Source organism: Tinamus guttatus, unplaced genomic scaffold (assembly GCF_059628265.1).
Source record: "Tinamus guttatus ecotype Peru unplaced genomic scaffold, ASM5962826v1 Tinamus_guttatus_pri_ptg000692l, whole genome shotgun sequence".
Classification (NCBI taxonomy): Eukaryota; Metazoa; Chordata; class Aves; order Tinamiformes; family Tinamidae; genus Tinamus; species Tinamus guttatus.
The window spans coordinates 493,622-512,095 of NW_028289226.1; the positions used below are offsets into that span (position 1 = coordinate 493,622).

General features: G+C 39.0%; 1 protein-coding gene across 1 annotated transcript in view; it reads left to right on the plus strand.

The window, feature by feature from the left end:
- Positions 1 to 18,474, plus strand: part of LOC104572033 (potassium voltage-gated channel subfamily KQT member 1) — a 463,821-nt gene that overhangs the window by 369,978 nt on the left and 75,369 nt on the right. The window lies entirely within an intron of this gene.

The window sequence follows — 18,474 nt, forward strand, 5'->3', positions numbered from 1 at the left end:
ATCTCGCTTGGGTATTACAGCCAATAACTTTCCATTAACTTCTCTTACTGCTCCCATCAGTTGCTGGCACCTAAACAGAAGGATATTTAATTTTGTTGAAATGTGAATGGCAATTTGGTGGAAATAAAAAGTCAAAATGAAGAAAAGTCTTTTCAGCCTCTGGCACATCAGCAATACTTTATTGACTCAAGAGGTCTCTGCATTCAGCTGTCAAAATGGTACAAAGTCTATTCTGATATTTCTTAGGAAAATAAACACTAAGCACAATATGCCAGCCTTACAACATGCGGTGAACAGGTAACATAACAGCAACATAAGCTTTTTTAAACAGAAGGTGTGCATTGAAATTGTCCTCTGTAGATGATATTAAAGATGATATTAAAGGACTGAGGTCAGTGGAGAGGCTCTTACTGATTTCAGCAAGTTCTGAATCAGCTCTGCTCCCAGTATCAAAAGCCCATTTCAGATTATGTCATCCCTTACAACGCAAGTGTTACTGGAATGTGTGATGTGAGCTCACTTCAGCCTATGACTCTCTTCAAACATAAGACACCTCTGATACTATGTCTTTAAGCAAGTATCTCCACATGTATGGTCATGTTTCTTGGACTCGATAGATCCCTATGAAAATAACAGTTTAAAAAAAAGTTTTGAGTTTTCGTTAGAGAGATTCTCATGTTAAGGGAATGTGCATTTGCAGCAGCCAGAAAAGAAGGGAGAGGACGTGTGCATGGAGGGGAGATAGAGATAGAAAACGGAACAGAAGGCACAGGAGAGAGTAATACTTATGAAAATTAGACTGAAAAGGAGCAAATTCAGATATCTGCTTTTTTTTTAAATCTATACTGAAATTTTAAGATAAAATTTTAGCGCAGGGTTTATGTAGAAAAATACCTCAGATGTCAAGAGGTTATTTTATTTGTGACAAATATATATATTAAATATAACCTTTTTTTTTCTTATGTACTTTTTTTTCACAATAGCAATAAAGTGGAAAAGGAGTAGTTATGTTATACTGACCAACTGGAACCAGGTGTGGGAGGCTTATTGGTAAAGAGAAGGTGTGCAGATTCTGTACTTTTTGCAAGTACAGAAAAGCTAATAAGATTTCTTCATATAAACTTCAGAAAGAGCCTGCTTTAAGTATTTTAATTGTACTACACCACTCCTCCTTTCTTATTTTATTTAGTACAGAAATTATTCAAAATAACCAAAAGGATTGTCCAAAATCTTTCTTTTCATTATGTCCTTTATTTCTGTAGATTTTTACCAAGAACTCAGTTCTTACTGGAAAATTAAGAAACTTTAATAACAGAGATTGCAATTTTAAATAATAATAGTATAATGATTTGTTCAGAAAGCCTCTGATGCTATTAAAAAAGTTCCTCCATGCTGCTTTGAGTGTGAAGAGACTTTAAAATTCATTATAAGTGAGGCTGTAGTGTAAATAAGAATCAAAACTGCAGTTCCTAATACCTCAGGTCTCACTTGAGCTTTCTGAGGAACTTTGTGAACCGCCTGGAAACATTGGCTCAGCTATGCAAATAACAGGAAGAATCATTAGAATAATAAGAATAACAGAGTGAATATTAAGTCAGGCACTTGAGAAAAGATGAAGTTTTATTTTTAGCTGTAAAGTTTTATTTCACAAGCAACTTCCTATGAACGGTCTTGGCACACCTTTTGCAAGCAAGGGCTACATGCGCAGCCTCCCAGTCTTTTGAGAGCAATGAATGAGGTAAGGAGTCAGGACCTATTTTTAGTGGTCATGCACGCAAGGACAAGAATGTGGGTTCTTTTCCCCTGGCAGTTTCAAAACCTCTTATTTAATCCTAAAATTTGGTAAGTCAAATTAAATTTGCAGCATTTATTGTGCCATATTCCAGTGCCAAAAGGTGCATAATCACTGTGCCTAAAAACCATCTAGGTAAAGGACTCTTTGAAAGGTCTTCAGAAATATGCATTGGATACTGTTCAAATTTGGCCAATCTATATGGACCTTACTAAAATGCCAAGATTTTATTGTTGAAACCGCTGTTGTTTTCCCTCAGGCAATCATTAATATCCCCTCACTTGAGGCAATTGTCTCAACATCTCCCCTTCCCTTTGCTCCCAGTGCTTCATGTCACAGTGACCTTAGTCTGCATGTGGAGGGCCGCATGTTAAAAGGATACTTTGATAGTGCTAAAACTGAAGTTGAACCTGCCAGAATGGTTCTCCTTGCTTAAGCCTGCTGCAGATGTCGTAGTTCAGCTGCGCTTCTGCTGTCTGAACGTGCTGAAATGGAGGAGGCAGCTAGACACTGACATGCAGACACAGTACATGGCTGTACCAGTCTTCTGCTTGCCTGGGAGAAACACTGGCTCTCCTCCAGGAACCTGAGAATTTGCACTTAGCGTCCAGAAAAAGACCTGCCTGCTACAAACTGCCTTTGTTTTTAATATGAGGATGCATTTCCATGTTGCAATAAAATGTAATATGCTACAATTCCTAGTATGCTAAAATTCCTCATTTTAAGCACCTGCCACTTAGATCAGCAAGGAGACCTAACTGTAAGCATGGTCACTGTGAAAATCTACACCATGCCCCCTGTATCAACTAGTGCACACAGTGACAGCTTATGCCATGATGTGCACAGCAGTTTTGGCTACCTGAGTACATGTCCATAAAGTTTTGCAATTGTTTGTCTGAACAAATCGAAATTTAAACTGTTGCTGCAGCAGCAGCACTACAACTTTTTCTGCCAAGCTTTTGGAGACTTCTGTATTCCTCTGAATTTGCCCCCCCCCTCCACAATTAATCTGTTAATTAATTTTTTGCATTCAAATGGCTAGCCAAGAGGGGCATTGTTCAGGTCTTGAACTTGGTCCCTAGCTCAGTTCCTCAGGCTGTGTAAAGGAGGGCTGCACATTGCTCCTTCGAAGCTTCCTCTGCACTTTGGAGCATTTCCAGATGGATGGATGGCTGCCACAACACAGCTGGAGGGCAGTGAGGGGAGAGGCTGTGAACTGGAGGGGGACCCTACCGCACCAAGACGAAAGCAGGGCTGACTTCAGCCTTGTCTTTTCTAAAAGGCCAACTTTATATGAGGCTTAGTTATGGGGGCTTATTTTGTTTGATTTATGATTTAATCCATGAAAAGTCAGATAGATCTATCCTCCAAAGCTGGGATAGGAGCCCTGCTAAACTTTCTAATGAACTGGCACAGCAAGTGTTAGCAAGAAAGCATGATTTGCTGCTATCTCTGTCTGCTGTGATAAATTTGAGCTCTGGACAATTCAAACATCATGGTTTGGATGATCTGTGTTGAATGAGTAGATGCAAAAGAGAAATCCCACTTTGCCTGCAGATATTCTTTGGTACACTTGGACACACCCAGAAACTCACCTTCACTTCTGGACATCCTCAGGAACAACCCCGGAGTGTCTACATGACAACCTTTGTGAAATATATTAAATCTAATTGGATGGCATTTGCAGAATGGTGGGCATTTGGGGGTTCATACTGATTTTTTTACAAAAGTCAGCTAAATCACATTTAATTCAAAAGTTAACTGTTTTATAAAGCTAATTCCCTGTTCTTTACTTCTTCATTGTAACTAGCGGGAACTGATACTCCTTTGAAATCAGTTCAGCTTCACTGACTTCAGTGGAGCTTCACTCCACTCACAAGTCAGAGACCTCTGACTTGTAAATTTTTTTGCTGTATTTCCTCTTTCCTTTCCACTTCTACACTTTTTCCTTCTCGACACTTTTTCCAGCACTTTGTGTCTGCTTCTCTCTATTCTTTTAAAAATAGCCTTTGGTATTTTCATGTTTTTCCCTTCCAATTTCTCCCTACTGTTCTCTTAAATCTTTCTCTTGATGTGCTTTCTTGTTGAGGAAGCCCAGTCTAGTGCAAAATGATGTGTATGAATAATATTGGATGTGTAAGTGATGTCATTACACAAGGAAACCTGTGTTTACATTTGCATCCAAAATCTTGTAAAATATTAAGGTTATGCCAGTATTTTCTGGTGTTTCTGAGTTGTCTTCTTTTTAAAGTCTCTTTTCCTTTATAGTTATTCACTATGGAAGTGGTAGTTGAAGGTGGTGTTCAGAAAAGTGAGTGTATATTCCCTGAAGTGAGTGCAGCCAGAGGAAGAATCTAGATAGACATTGGCAGGAAATAATTCTGTTCTCTGTGTCTTCTATATATGGAAAACAACTGGAAGGGGAAATGTGGAAGTATTGGATGAAAAATGGCTTACTGTGTCAGCCAGGTGTAATAGATGAGATGATCCATGGGTTTCTTTGATGCTGCTCACTAGCACATCCCTCCCCAAACTCACCTCTCTCTGGGAAAGAAAAAAACATAATTCAGCCGTTTAGGGGCTGTCTGTCTGAAACAGTCTTGTATTTTCTCTGGCAATACAGCAAGGACCTTCCAGTAGACTGGAAGAAATGCCTTTCCACATAAAGTTGGCTCAAGACTGCTACTTAAAATGTCACCAAAACATTACCCCATTATACAAAAAAGGGGGAATGAAAGCAAGCTGACAAACAATTTATTGCTTAATTCCCGTAAACACCTTAGTTTCAGAAAGTCCACTAGCCCTACTGACTTGCCTTATGTCCAGAAAGCATAAGGCAAATTGAAAGGTGAGACAGACTCTCCTGCTCATTCTCTGCAAGTGCAAAGCTGGATTTGTAAATACCTAGGTACATATATGATTTAACTTTTTTGCAAAATCCCATTAAAATCAGTAAGATTAGCTGTGAAAGAGAAGTCACACAAAGCTCTATAGCAGCAATAGACAATGCTATTGTGCACTTGGCTTTTTAATATGGAAAAAAGGAAGAAAATAACTGTCAGGAAGGTTGATTGTTGAGAATTTTGACCAAAACATTTTCACCTATTACAGGGAAAACATGGTTTGTATGTTTTCTTTTTGTGTGTGTGTGTGTGTAATGAAAAGGAACAAGATGATGAAGACAATTAAATATTGTTTTAATTTTTATATTTGCTTACATTGCTTGTCTCTTGTACTATTCTTAATTTGTCAAAAACTATGAACCTTGGATTGGCTTTTCCATTTTTATATATGGCATGGTGCAAGAGAGTCCTTGTCTCTGCTTAGACAAAATGCCAATGAACATAGTGGCATTAGCAGTAACAATAGCAGCCATATAAACAACTTCAGAGAGAAATTAAATTTTGTTTTTTGATAGTACCATGTTGAACAAAGGAGATATCAAAGTTTCAGATCCTAAAGCTGTCGTGTGCCTGGAAGGCTCCTGAAACTACATGTCCATTTTTCTGTAGCAGTCTTGTCCAGTCATAATGAGTGATGTTTTTTCCCTAGTAGCGTACAAACAACAACAACAAAAACTATTATTTTTGCCCCTGCTCTGAGAGTAAATTAATTCCATACATGCTCTTTGTTATTCAGTTGTTTCCAGTCAGAAGAGCCATGGCACAGGAGAGCAGCCTAAATGTCATGGGCTGCTTGCTCTGAGGATTCACTTTCCCCATGGTTTAATTTCTCATCTTGAAATGACATTGCAGTCATCATATCTCAGCGTCACATGCCTAGTCTCTCTCGTTGCCCCTATAAGCCCTTATCAAAACTGTATAAGGCAATCTTTTCCCTTTATTTTTTGTTTTACCTTTTTTCTAGACTTGAAGGGAGAAGGAAAGAGATCTTAAAATGGTACAGAGCATTTTATTTCTGATATCCCTGGAGACTATTTCTTCTTTTCTTACCCAGGGCCTCACTAATCACAGATATGGTGTTAAGATAGGAATTTCCCCCAGGTCAGTTTGGTAGAAGATTCTGGCTGCTCTTTAGCTCACTCTCTTGTTTTCCTTGCTGTGCTGTTCTGGTTCTGGGGACTTTTCTCTCTTTCTACAGGACAGGGCTGTGTTTGTCTGCTTGTATCAGCTGGACTTTCCTCAGCTCATATCTTCCTGAGGATTGCAGAACTCTTGAGCATTGATGACTTTTTGTCTCTCTTGTTGTGCACATATGGCACGTAGTTTAATTCTCCATGTACCTAAAGCACCATAGTCTCACTCATGTTTTTGGGCTTGATATACTGGTGTTTGGGTGAAACTTAATGACCTGATGATCTAGTTGTACCTCCTGGCCTCCAACTTTATGAAGTCTGCCTAACTGGCACTAAATCAGGAGAAACAAATGAAATAGGCCGTAGTCTTGCCTACCCACACCTGCTGACTATAAAAACCAAGGAGAGAAGGGCTGAGTGACGAAGGGATATAGCAGCTTTTACATATAGGCTGCCAGTTTAAATCCAGCCTTGGATGACTGAAAGATTTTACTGATTGGAGGATGTGTGAAATGACTGTGGTGGCTTCAGTCCATTTCCCACCAAACATAAAAAAATCAACACCCTATTAAGAGCTCCATAAACTGCTGTAGGATCTCCATGTAAGTTTTCTTCATATCAGTGTAGGGGCACATTGGTTGAGTAGTGATTTTACTTATGTTGTGCCAATTTAAGGAATAAAGAAGGGTGTCCGATTTTCAGAAATGTCCCAGAGGCCAGAAATTCTTACTGAAACATGCTGAGTCCCACTACTCAGACATACAGAGAGTATCATAAACACAGAAACTCCAGACAAGGAAAAGCTAGCACCTTGTGAAAAAAACAGCTTCATGGACATTTTCTACTGAAAAGTAAATTTGAAACAGGTCTTCAAGGGCATTTTTTGTTTTCAGAGTAACTTAAAAATTATGAGTCCTAAAGTTAATTTCCCACCAGAAAAAGATATAGCTGTGCTCATGACTCTGTCATGAAGCATTCAGCTAATCCATTCAACTTATTTTAGAGACTGAAGTCAGAGCATAAAAACAGAGACCCAAGCTGTGCAGTTGGTATCCATTGGCTGTATGATGTCTCCAAGAGAATCCATCTATCCCATTGCTTACCTCTTGCTTTTAGGGACCCCAAGACTCCTAACTTTCTATATAATTGGCATTTTTTTGGTCGTACATCCAACAAGACATCACAATAACCACGAAAATGTTGACAGGCCAACCATGTATTTCCCTAGCTATTTCTAAGGAATCCTAGGAACAAGCACTGACAGAATAAATTGTTCTAACTGTGCTTTTTCCTTATGGACTCTTTGGAAGAGCTGAAAACACCTGGTCTGCTTACAGAGCAGTCAGACAAATGTGCAAATATTTTGCAATGTACGTATAGTTACATAGATGAAGGTTCTGATTTCCAGCCTGTGCCTACAATTAAAAGATTCTCTAAATCTGAAATCCTTATCCACGGAGTTTGGACCACATATTGAGGGGAACACAAATATGCCAAAATAAAAATCTCAACATGTACCCACTGCTATCCAAATTTTTTAATTCAAGAACTGCCCTTTCAACATACTTCCTGACCTGAAATCTCCTATTGGGATTTCTGGATTTTTTTTTTCCTCAGAACAATCCCAAATAAATTTCAATAAAGTAGTCATTCCCCATCCAAGAAAGCAGATTACAATAATTTAGTATTTCACATTTGTCAAAAGTCACCAAGGTCATCAGCTAAAGCTGGTGTAACATAGGATAAGGAGAATGGTCTATACAGAACTATATGGCCCATGAACAAAAGCATTTCCACAACATATCTTGCCTTAAATGCCTGCACAACATTAATTTATTGTAGTTAGTAATAAGTATATGTTACTTTGCATGTTCAGAGTACAATACCGAAATTGATTCATAGAGATGCAATTTTCTGAGGCATTTTCTGTGTCTGTCCCATAGCAGAATGGCTTATCATATGAATTAATTGTTCTTGTGAATCACATGGATAATACAAAAACAGAATACAATTCAACCAACTCTTGTCAGGGATGTGCTCAATAGACAATTCTTAACGCATTTGATTAGTGATAAAAGTGATTATGTTGATATATCAAGCAGCTCTAAAAAATGCCCAGAGACACTTTGGGGAGCACTTCAGAAAATTGGGTTTTGGTGAATCTCTCTTTCCCCCATCCCCGATGGCTGCATCTTTTAACAGTTTCATGAGTGTTCATACACAGGCACGTGTGTGGTTTCCACAATAGATGGTTCCACTCTGGCATGCTGCAGTTATGCATATTTGGTCCCCAGGTGCTCAGCTATGCATCCTTTCACCAGCCAGCTGCAACCAAATCTGGCTATTTGCAAAAAGGGGATAGAGCCAGCCTGCCATTAATGCTGCCCAGACAAATCTCCCCTGGAGCCAGCACAACGCAACCCCTGACTGCACAGTAGTGGCCAGACAAGGAACACATCTGTTGTGTCTCTGCGGCACTAAAATTCCCAGTGTTTCTCAGGATTTCTCAGATGGTTGGGGATCACTTTATTGGTACAGGTGCCATTGTGACACTGAGCATTGCCCCACTGAACACCTGCTGCAGGACCCTGTCTGTTCAATGATATATATGCAAACATGAATCTAATTGACCAAGACTTGAACTCTAGTAAAATCACTTTATGGCCTTCTTTGTGACTATTTCAATGAAGCCAGATTTCTTCTCCTCTTCTTTTTTTTTTCTTCTCAGATGTATAGATTCTAAGCAGCAAAATGGACACTCCTGTTTCCTTTCTCACTCTTTCTAATTGTAACTCACGCCATACAGAAAAAAATACAATAAGAAAAATAGGTAAAATGGGTGACAGCTTATCTTCCTTGTCAGTTGAATAGGTTGGCATTTGAGAAGACCATATTGTGGTGATGTGCACTGAAGACATGCATTGGAAAAAAACTCATAAAACATGAAAAAAAAATGAGATAGATAGGAAAAAAAATATTTATCATTATTTCTAATGCACTTAAAGTTGCTCTTTCATCTCTAATGCTTACCACAAGCCCCATTTAAGCTAGACAGCATACTTTTTTTTCTTAAGAGAACAAAATCATAAGAAGAAAAGATCTTGTAAAGTACTTTGAAGACTTCTCAAAACAACTTGACTGATTTGCAAGCCCTAGTCATCTATTACTTCACTCCTCTAATTAAAACCAAATGAACTTTGCCAGCTTTTCCTCCTGTAAGAATTAGTGTTAATGGAAGTAGGAGAAATGTTAAATACTGTTACTAGTAGGATGACTTTGTGTTCTAAAGTCTTTCTCCATTAAGACGTATTTTATAAAAACACCAACGTTCCCGCAGCTTTTTGATGGGTGTTTTCTCCCAACACAATGCTAGTTATCTGTGAGTTATGTTTCCTACCTGCAGTCCAGAGTGTGCCGTGGAAAACACACAGTTCTGGTTGCATCCATGAATAAACAGGCAGGTACACACTTGTAAAGCCACTATGACAAATTACTGCACAAACAACCCTCAGGCTTGCATCTCCCTTTTCCAAAGCAAGCTGAACTTTCTTTATTTTTATTGTTCACATGCATCTGAATCCTCAGCATTTAGTTTTTCTTTACTCTTTACTCTAAGACATTTTTGGACTTAAAACCTTCCCTTTAAAAAAAAAAAAGAAAAAAAGTGTGGTCCACTCCTCTATTAGAGCAAGGATGCTTCATTTATTACACTTATTTTATGAAAGAAGACTTTCTAAGAATTTGCAGTGAGAATTGACTGCTTGAGAAAAGTTAACAGCCTGAAAGCTGAATTTGTCTGCTTGTTTGCAGAACGGGTGAAACATAGGCAATGTCAGTAAAGATAACATGTGTGTGCACTCTGACCTAGGAGAGTCTCTTGGGGGGTGACATTTTCGTAGTGACTGTTCACAAAGGTATGTATACCATGAACTCACTTTCTTCTCCAAAACCTTGGCACTCCTGTGTATACACAGAGAAAGCATACTCTAAGGATCTTTTCTTTATAGGAACTTATACATTTGCATTTTAAGTTTCTCTCTGTCAATATAGAAGTTTAGACAGCCTTTTATGTGGGCAGTGCCATTACCTTGCTATTAATAGAACACTGTGAAGTGGAAAAAGTCAGTCTGTAGAAAGCACAGGAATGATGGGAAAATGTGCTTCTGCTGAAAAATCCCTCTCTTCTGCTCTGGAGAAGGATGTGCATCTCTGTAATAATCAGGCCACAAGTTGAGGTTGCAGATGGAGCATAAGAGGGAATTCACTGCATGTCACCTGTCTGCCACGACCACAAGCCAAAGAACATTGGGGCTGGGCAGTAGGGAGATCAGAGCTAGTAAGAAATTTTTCAGCAGAAAATGCTTTGCTTGACAAAATATTAGTTTCCTGCAAATGTGTTCTTTTGCTGGAATTTCTCACTGGCATCTCTGAATATCCCCTCTCGGCCTGGTTCTCATTCCTCTTAGAGACACAGAGAATTTGGTTGCAGCATTTCCCTGAGGTGCAGAATACTCAGGGTCTTGTCCTTGCTTTAAGAAAGACACCATTTTACTTGGAAAGATGGGAGCTTTGGGCCTCCTGGCTATTATCATTCAATGAAAAGTCATTAAAAGGTCTTAACAAAGAAGATAATTCATAACTGAGTATAACTGAATCAACAAGGGAGTTTTGCATAAAGAGAGCATGCATTTTGTCAGCTCTAAAAAATACAGTGTTCAAAGCTCACCCATATTAGTCTCTTTACATCCTCTAATTTTTAATTCTCAGGAAATGCAAAGAAGGCTCAATATTATTGTGAAAGTCAGGCTATCACTTCGGTCTGTGAGTTTATATAATCTGTTATAATGTAAACCATGTGTACATTGTGAGATATGTGTACAATGCTTCAGCAACACAGGGAGTCAGTAAAGTGCATCCGGGATGTCTAACTTGTAATCTAGAGATTCACTTGCAGCCTCTGAGTTAACTTCAAGCTAAATTTGGGAACCTGCTCAAGCCCCAGTGCCTCCTGCCATTGCAGATAGTGCATTCTGAATTTTATGCTGCTACCACCATATTCACCAGGCTGAGTGAGGCACCTTTAGTGTAGTTCGGTCACGTGCATACATGTCAAGTTGCATCTCCAATTGCATTGTGAGCAAACAACAGAACAGTTCCTGCTCTTAAGAGCATATATCACGAAGTTTCCTTAGTGTGGAATATCACCAACACCCCTAAACAGTAAGGCAGAAAAGAAATAAAATTCATGTTAGTATCTTGTGATAGTCTTTCCGCTGTGATGACTGTGACCCTGAACAAATGTCTCTCTGACACTTTCCTTGCCTTCCCTATCTATAGATTAACAGTGACAGCTCCTTCCTCTGGAACAGCCCCCATCTTTAATTTTTAGTCTGCAAGAAGACCATTGCGGTTCCAGACTGATATTAGTAATAGTTTCTGTGGCCTAATGATTTATGCTGTGGGGTGAAAAGAAAGCCATATCTCAGGAGAAGAAGGAGAGAATGAAGGTTGCCTGAACTTTTCCAACCAAATCTGCAAGTAAATAGGCTTACAGAAATCTAGCTCCAGTGTTTTGGCTTTTCCTTAGCTCCAGCTTGGCTTTGTTTCCCTAAAACATTATGTAATAACTCTGGTGTTTTTTCTTTGCTCTCATCTTAATTAGTATTCTGGACTTCTAGTTTGCTATGCGGCAAGTACAATGAGCTGATCAGATACTAATTATAACTGGCTTTTGATGCTATGATACCAGAACACAATAAGTTGTTTGGGTGATCCATTTGTACAGTTTTGAGTGTTGAATGTAGTATAGCACTGCAGAGAAAAGAAGTGAGGAGGGAAGCTACATCAACACACAACATCCCCAGGTTTTTGCTAGTTTACCCTAATCTGAGAGCAGAATGTAATGACCCGCTCACTGGCAAAGTCTATTGACTTGGTCATTCTCTAGAGTGTCTATATCTCTGTCTCCCACTCTCCTCAGAAAAGAGCCCAGATGAAAGTCTCAGGATTTAGGAATAATCCAAGCAAGAGGTTCAGTCTTAAAATTTAACCCTGCAGTACCTAACAAAAATGTGTCCATGGTTCCAGCACTCTGTATTGTAATAAAAAACCCTTTATGCAATAGCAGGTATTTCACAGGCAGGAAACAAGGGTAAGAATATATTGTGAGAAAAAGTTTCCAAGGTGTACGGCACTGAGAAGTGTATACACCAAGTCACCAAAGATGTCAAGAAATAATCAAGAACTAATAACAATGCACATACTAGATGCCTAACCTACTCTAGCACTTTTTAAAAAAAACATGACAGAGAATACCTTTGAAATTTGACCTTTGAGAAAGGCCAACATGAAGTCAGTTTGCCAAGCCAGAAGTCCTACGTGGACATCCTGACTCCCAGTATAATGTCTTAATCATGAGATTGCTCTTCTAAACAAGGTCTGTTGGCATTATATCGTTTCTATAAATCCACCCAAAACCATAGTTTTGGAAAGACAGAACGGTTTATGAAACCAGTCAAAGTTAGGAATCTTGTCCAGCAAAAGAAATGAGGAGAAAGGTTTAAAAAATATCAAGAATTTTTTTTTTTATGGAAATGTTTTACTTATGGAAGCTGAAATATTTTGTTTCATCAGTCCTGAAATTAGACTTTATTTTACTCCAAAATTGCTTTTTTTCTTTAAAAGAAAAAGTAAGGAAGACTTTAAAGGGATAAACATTTCTAATGCAAAATGACATGTTTCAAGTAAACCCCAAAGAAATAAAATAAGTTTCTCCATTTCATTAGAAAATTCAGAAAATATCAATACCTTTCAGATTGCATTCTTCACCTCTGGTGACTTCCTCTGCTATATTTTTGGATTCTGCTGGGATTTTTTTTCCCAGACCCTATCCCCCTCTCCTGAACTACTTCCCTCACAAATCTAGACCTTCATTTATCATTCTGTTGGCTGAACTGCCCTATCAGCTCTCCTTTGCTGACATTGAGTTTATTCAGTTATGTATTTAAAGCAGACCAAGCTGCTAGTGTGCCACAGCTCAGAGCTGAAGCTCTTTGAAGAGATGCACAGAAATAGGCTAACTAAGGCAGCTCTCCAGGGATGCTGCGAGTCGGCAGACTTAGTCACTAAGCTGCCGAAAGGTTCAAATGAGGCTGCCTATGGGAAGAAAAAAAAAAAAAAAAGTCAAATCAGAACTGAAGCTGGGTAAACTTGGTCTGGAAGCACTTCAGGCAATTTCTGGAAAGTAAACAAAGAGAAAAGAAGGAAAGAGGAAAAAAGATACAGGGAGATACACTGTTAGAAGCTATACACAAAGCAGGCAGTCATAGTCCTAATGGATATGTGCAGACCCTGCTGTGGGCTGGTCACCTGGCCTGAGAGATACTGCACTTTTCAGGTGCCCCCTCTGGAGAAACAAACATGGTAGGCCAGCAGTGTTCAACTGTTGGAGAAAGCACATGCTTTGGAGCACTGAGAAGCATTGAGGTGAAAAGCTTCCACAAAGTTTTAGATGTACCAGGAAGACTTGTGATCTCAGAGAGGAATTCTTCCTGCAGACATAGACATCTATTTAGTGAGGACATGAAAGAGCAGAAGAGCAGCCCAAGTAAACCAGTTAACGTGAGGTCCATGTCTCTGTGCCAGATTTGTGAATGACAACTTGTGCAGAACCTGCACGCATGGTAAATGGATCAACTACTGCTAAAAGCCATCTGCTACACGTGCTCATACTCTTAAAGGTTCTTGGACCAAATTACTCTTCATAAAGCTGCTATCAGTTTTTAAAATCAGCAAATATTGGCTTGGAATCAAAAAAGTAATTCCTAAGAAATATTTTAAAAGTCCATGTATACTGATTTATGAAAAGAAATACTACAGTTGCAAGCTGCATTTTCCTGATAAACTAGTCACTTAAAATAACACTGTTTTCCACTGTATCCTAAAAGAAAAGAATTAGACCATAGTTCAGTAGGAACTACTCTTTAACCTTATCTCTGCCTAGCTACCTCAATCAGGATGAATGATCAGTGTTTACAACTAAAAGGATGCAGCAGCAAATATTATGGTCTTTGGCCATTGCTTGTAGCTTGAGCTATTTAGAGTGAAATTCATCCCTCCTTTGGTTCAGAAGCAGCTGGAGAATCCTGCATTTTTCTCTGTGTGGAGCCTTCATACCTAATACTTACATATCTGCTTTTATTAGCTGCCAGTCTGTGGTAAGAGAGAACGGTAACCTGCAGGCAGGAAAATCTATCCCCCATGGCTGTAGTAGGAATGGTGCTCTGAAAGTCACAGGAAGGCTATGGGTGGCACGATGGAGGCTCTGAGAGAAACAGATGCAGAGACACTGCATCAGGACAGCATGTTGTTCTGTGTTGTAAGGCTGATAAATGGCTCTATCTTGTCGCAAATGGACCTTTTAAAACCTTCTGGATTTCTTCTGAGGTAATGTGAACAGTATCAAGCAAAGGTACAGTTAACCCTGAAACCAACAAATGTATGGATGGTGTAAATCCATCTACTTATTTTCTAGTGAACTTGTTTCAGTTATAGTTGTTATGGCTATTTGGACATGAATTAAAATTTCTAGTATCATGAAGATGTTTGGAGAAGGTTGCATGTCCAGCATGGTTCTGTTTTCTTTAGTCTTCTCTTCTTTCTCTATAGTCTTCCTCTACAGCTGCATCTACCCCCAATCATTCAGCCCCCAAATAAAATGTTCCTATGTGTTCTAAACTTGTGTTTGGCATTGGAGAGACATTTTCATGACATTTCATTCCACTGTATATTTGGAGCATATCGAGTTGGTAGTGTCAATGCTTAGAAAAAGGCCCAGATGTTCGCAAAATATGCAATGCAATGTTATGCAACATAGTGAGCTGAAATGTTACCCTTAGGGTAACTTCTTTATCATTCGCCAACTGCTCAGACCTGGGTAGGCTCAAAAGATTCACAGGTACAGCTGGGTTAAACTTGAAGGTTTTCTAGATGCTTAAACTGTAGCAACTGATGTGTGGATCAGCCATCTTCGCCACAGACAGTGACAGATCCAAAGGGAAGAGAGAGGAGGGGCAGTATACTCTTCACCTATGCAATACATAGGAACAGTGCACTTGTGATGTTACAGCAGGCGTACCTGACACACGGTGGGAACCCAGGCTCAGGCATGTCAGGAGATGCTCTTTTCCCTTTCTGCTGTGGCATCTCCTTCCTGACAGCCTGCAATGCATGGCCTCTGATGCTACATGGCCTTATGCAGCAACCACATCCCCTGTCATGTGGCGTTCTGTCTCTTGCAGAGGGTTTAAGATCTTGAGCTGTCTTCTGGTTGACTTCTCCCTCAGCATTTGGAGGTGCCATAGCTGAGGCAGAGACAAAAAAAAAAAAAAAAAAAAAAGGGTGTCAGAAACTGCCATGCTGCACTCCTTGCCAAGCTCTCCAGCTACAGCCTACTACAGCTGTTATAGACATTGGCAGCGATCCCTATGCCAGTGCTTGCCAGAAACTTGTGAATGGTTGTCACAGAATGAGGATGCTCCTCATGATCAGCAGATTTATAGTCTTAGAAGGAAAGTCAGATAAAACTGCTGTGTTTGCTGCAGCTGCACTTGCCTCTAGTAAGAGCCTTGCCTCCTTTCCCTCCCAGACAGTTTGCAAGAGCAGCCCAAAAATGTATCTGTCTTCTTTCTCCTTTATCAGGCATTTCCAGTTGGTATCCTCGAGGGGCACAGTAAGTGAGAGCAACTTGTTCTTGGGGACTGTGGCTTTTGAATGCAAAGGAGACAATATCACCGTGAAAATTTCTCTTGGAGCTCAGTTGCTTTGGAGGATTTGCTCCCAGGTATCTTCTCATTTGTAAAGTGTAAAGAATGAATATAAGTTTTGGAAATATGGCTTTAGCTGTTTCACCTAGAAAAAAAACAATATTGCTGGAAAACTAAGTATGCTTGCCAAAGGGGCTCTCTCTCTTGAGACTACTGAATGTCTTAAAATAGATCTGTATGTTGTCCCTGCTGGGTCAGACAAGGGAAAATGATCATAGAACACAAAAATCTTTTCTTTATCATATCTTGTCAAACTGAGAAATCTTTGGACCATTTATCTGCTTCAGAATAGAGGCTGGCAAGTTAAAGACTTACTCATCCACCTTCTGCAAGATTTTCTACGACTTCAATGAAATGATGCTTCTTGACTGAAGCAATAGTAGCAAATGCTGTAAAATAGGACATCCTACTTTAAGATTGCTAAAAAGTCTGGCAAAGCAGGGTAGACTAGGATAAACATACGCTGCACTTGAAAACCAGTTTGGCATTTTCTCCAAGCACCACTGTTCCAAAAACAAATGCATCTCAGATTGCACAGGGAATTTTTTCTATGTTTTTGTGAAGGACTGAAGAACTATGAAGAACTGATGAAGATGAAGAACTATGTCTGCATGTGTTAGAGAGAATGAGTTACTTCCATACACCAGCATTCCCTGCCGGCTAGAGAGAAAACAGCACGTGCAATGGCCAGCCAGAGTGGTTTCCAAGAAACAGACAGCTGTAAATGCTGTCTGAAAGGCAGGTATCTAGAACAGCTGGATATAAAACAACATACAGAAAGTTTAAATAGACTCACTTACTATCATGATGTTGTCACCCACCTCAGATGCAAGTTATGTTTGAGGCACAGCAGCAGATTTGGAAGTGGAATTTGAATATCCAAAGTTTCAGAGTGATTTGAGCTGGGATTTGTACCTTTGGCAAAACTCACATCTAGACTTTGGCTTTGCTCCATTCTCATGAGTCCTATGAATTTTCAAATCCGGCATATGAATTTGAGCACATTCCCCTATATTTTGCCTGTTTTCCTTCTTATATCAAGTTTGAAAAGCATGTAGCTCCATCAACTTTTAGTGAATACTGTTGGTATAGGAGAATGGGCAGCAGCTTTTTTTGTCTTGTGACCTAATGTTTAAGCAGCATACCTGAGAAGACTGAAACCTGTATATAAATCAAAACATGTGCTCATTTACTGTGATAGGGACAGGATAATATTTAGCATTTAGAGAAGTAAAGTATGTGTACATTAGAGACAGTTATCCAGGCTTAATGTATGATATCCAGAAGTCTATGTTGAGCATCTGTCCTTTTCCATTCATTTCACCTTTTGAGTATCTTACCTGGAAAAGACATTAAGGATGAAGTTCGTCCATCATAGTGTGCCCATATGCTTTAACACTTGGCTTTGGCTTGAAAAGGGGGGCATGACCTGTCCTAAATTTGAAATCACACTGTCTAATGTCTTCCGAAAGCACACCTCACCTCCTAACACTTTATCCATTCACTCAGCCTGCAAGATTTTTCACTGCAAGATTTTTGCACCTTCATTCCACACTGGATGTTCTGTGAAACACATTAAAGCTGAAAGCCTTCTGAAGAGTTTTTTCTGCAGATTAATAATATTCTTAAATATCTAAGTGAAAAAGCATTTTAATATGTTGACAAATTTTAAAATAACAGTCTAGAAATAGGATTTGGGGTACCATATTTCAAATGTCCTAAAAACTGGACAGCAGACCTGAAATTTTATATCTTCAAAAACCTGTTGTTAGAGCCATTCAAACACTTTCCATTTTTTTTTTATTTTACTGGGTTTGGTGCCATCCAGGTACACAGGTCTAAAGCTTGCTTCTTGGAAATACTAGACAGCCAAAATAAGAAATAATGCCAGATCTTGTGTATGCTTCACAGTTGGTTTCCAAATGTTATCATGGCATTTGGGGAGCAACAGAGGTTGAGATTATTTCCAAATAGTTCAATATTGTATATTTCTTCTTATAACTGTTGAGTGAAACTGCTGTAAAGAAATACATTCTTCACTGCTTTAGGTGCTTCACCATTACGTCATATCCACATTGATATACTAATATGAGCAGTTACTAGTTCTCCTTATTTGACAGCTATTGTACAGGCACGTGGAAGTAGATATATACACACATGTGCAATATATTGTGAATATTTTTATATTCAAATGTATATATGTTTGTGTGTGTGTGCATCACATCCATATGAGTCTGATATATAAACTTTTAAAGCATAGCTCATATCCAAAGCCTGATTCTTTTCTCTTTGACAGTGGATATAAACCAGGAACTTTACTAACTCCAATATGCTTCACTGAAATCACCGATTCTAGCCTTTTATAAATGTTTGACAAAATGTTTCATTGGTTTGGCAAGAAGGTTAGTATATTTTTCACTCTGACTGCATCTATAAGGTCTCTGTGTTACAATCATCCTAATTCTTCAAACTTTTGCATATTTATTATCTATGGATTTCATAGATAATGAAATTTAATGCTGTTATCAAAGAGGAATTCTTAACAGAGATCTTCCAAAGCATTTCAGCAAATCTATATTTTGACTATAACTGCATTTTAATGGTAGTCCAGGTAAGAATGCAATTCTCCCAAGGCAGCCTGTGTACTAGTTCTCACTGTGAAGGCTGTTCCTCAGTCAATTTGGCAGTCCCAGCACTAGTTTAATTCATTTCTTATTAAAGCCTGAGGGTAGCCTTGCAATGATGCAATCTCCACCAGCCAGTGGAAGCTTCCTAGAGTCTCCCTCATTCTCTCAGACAGACTTCTATCAGTCAAATGACCA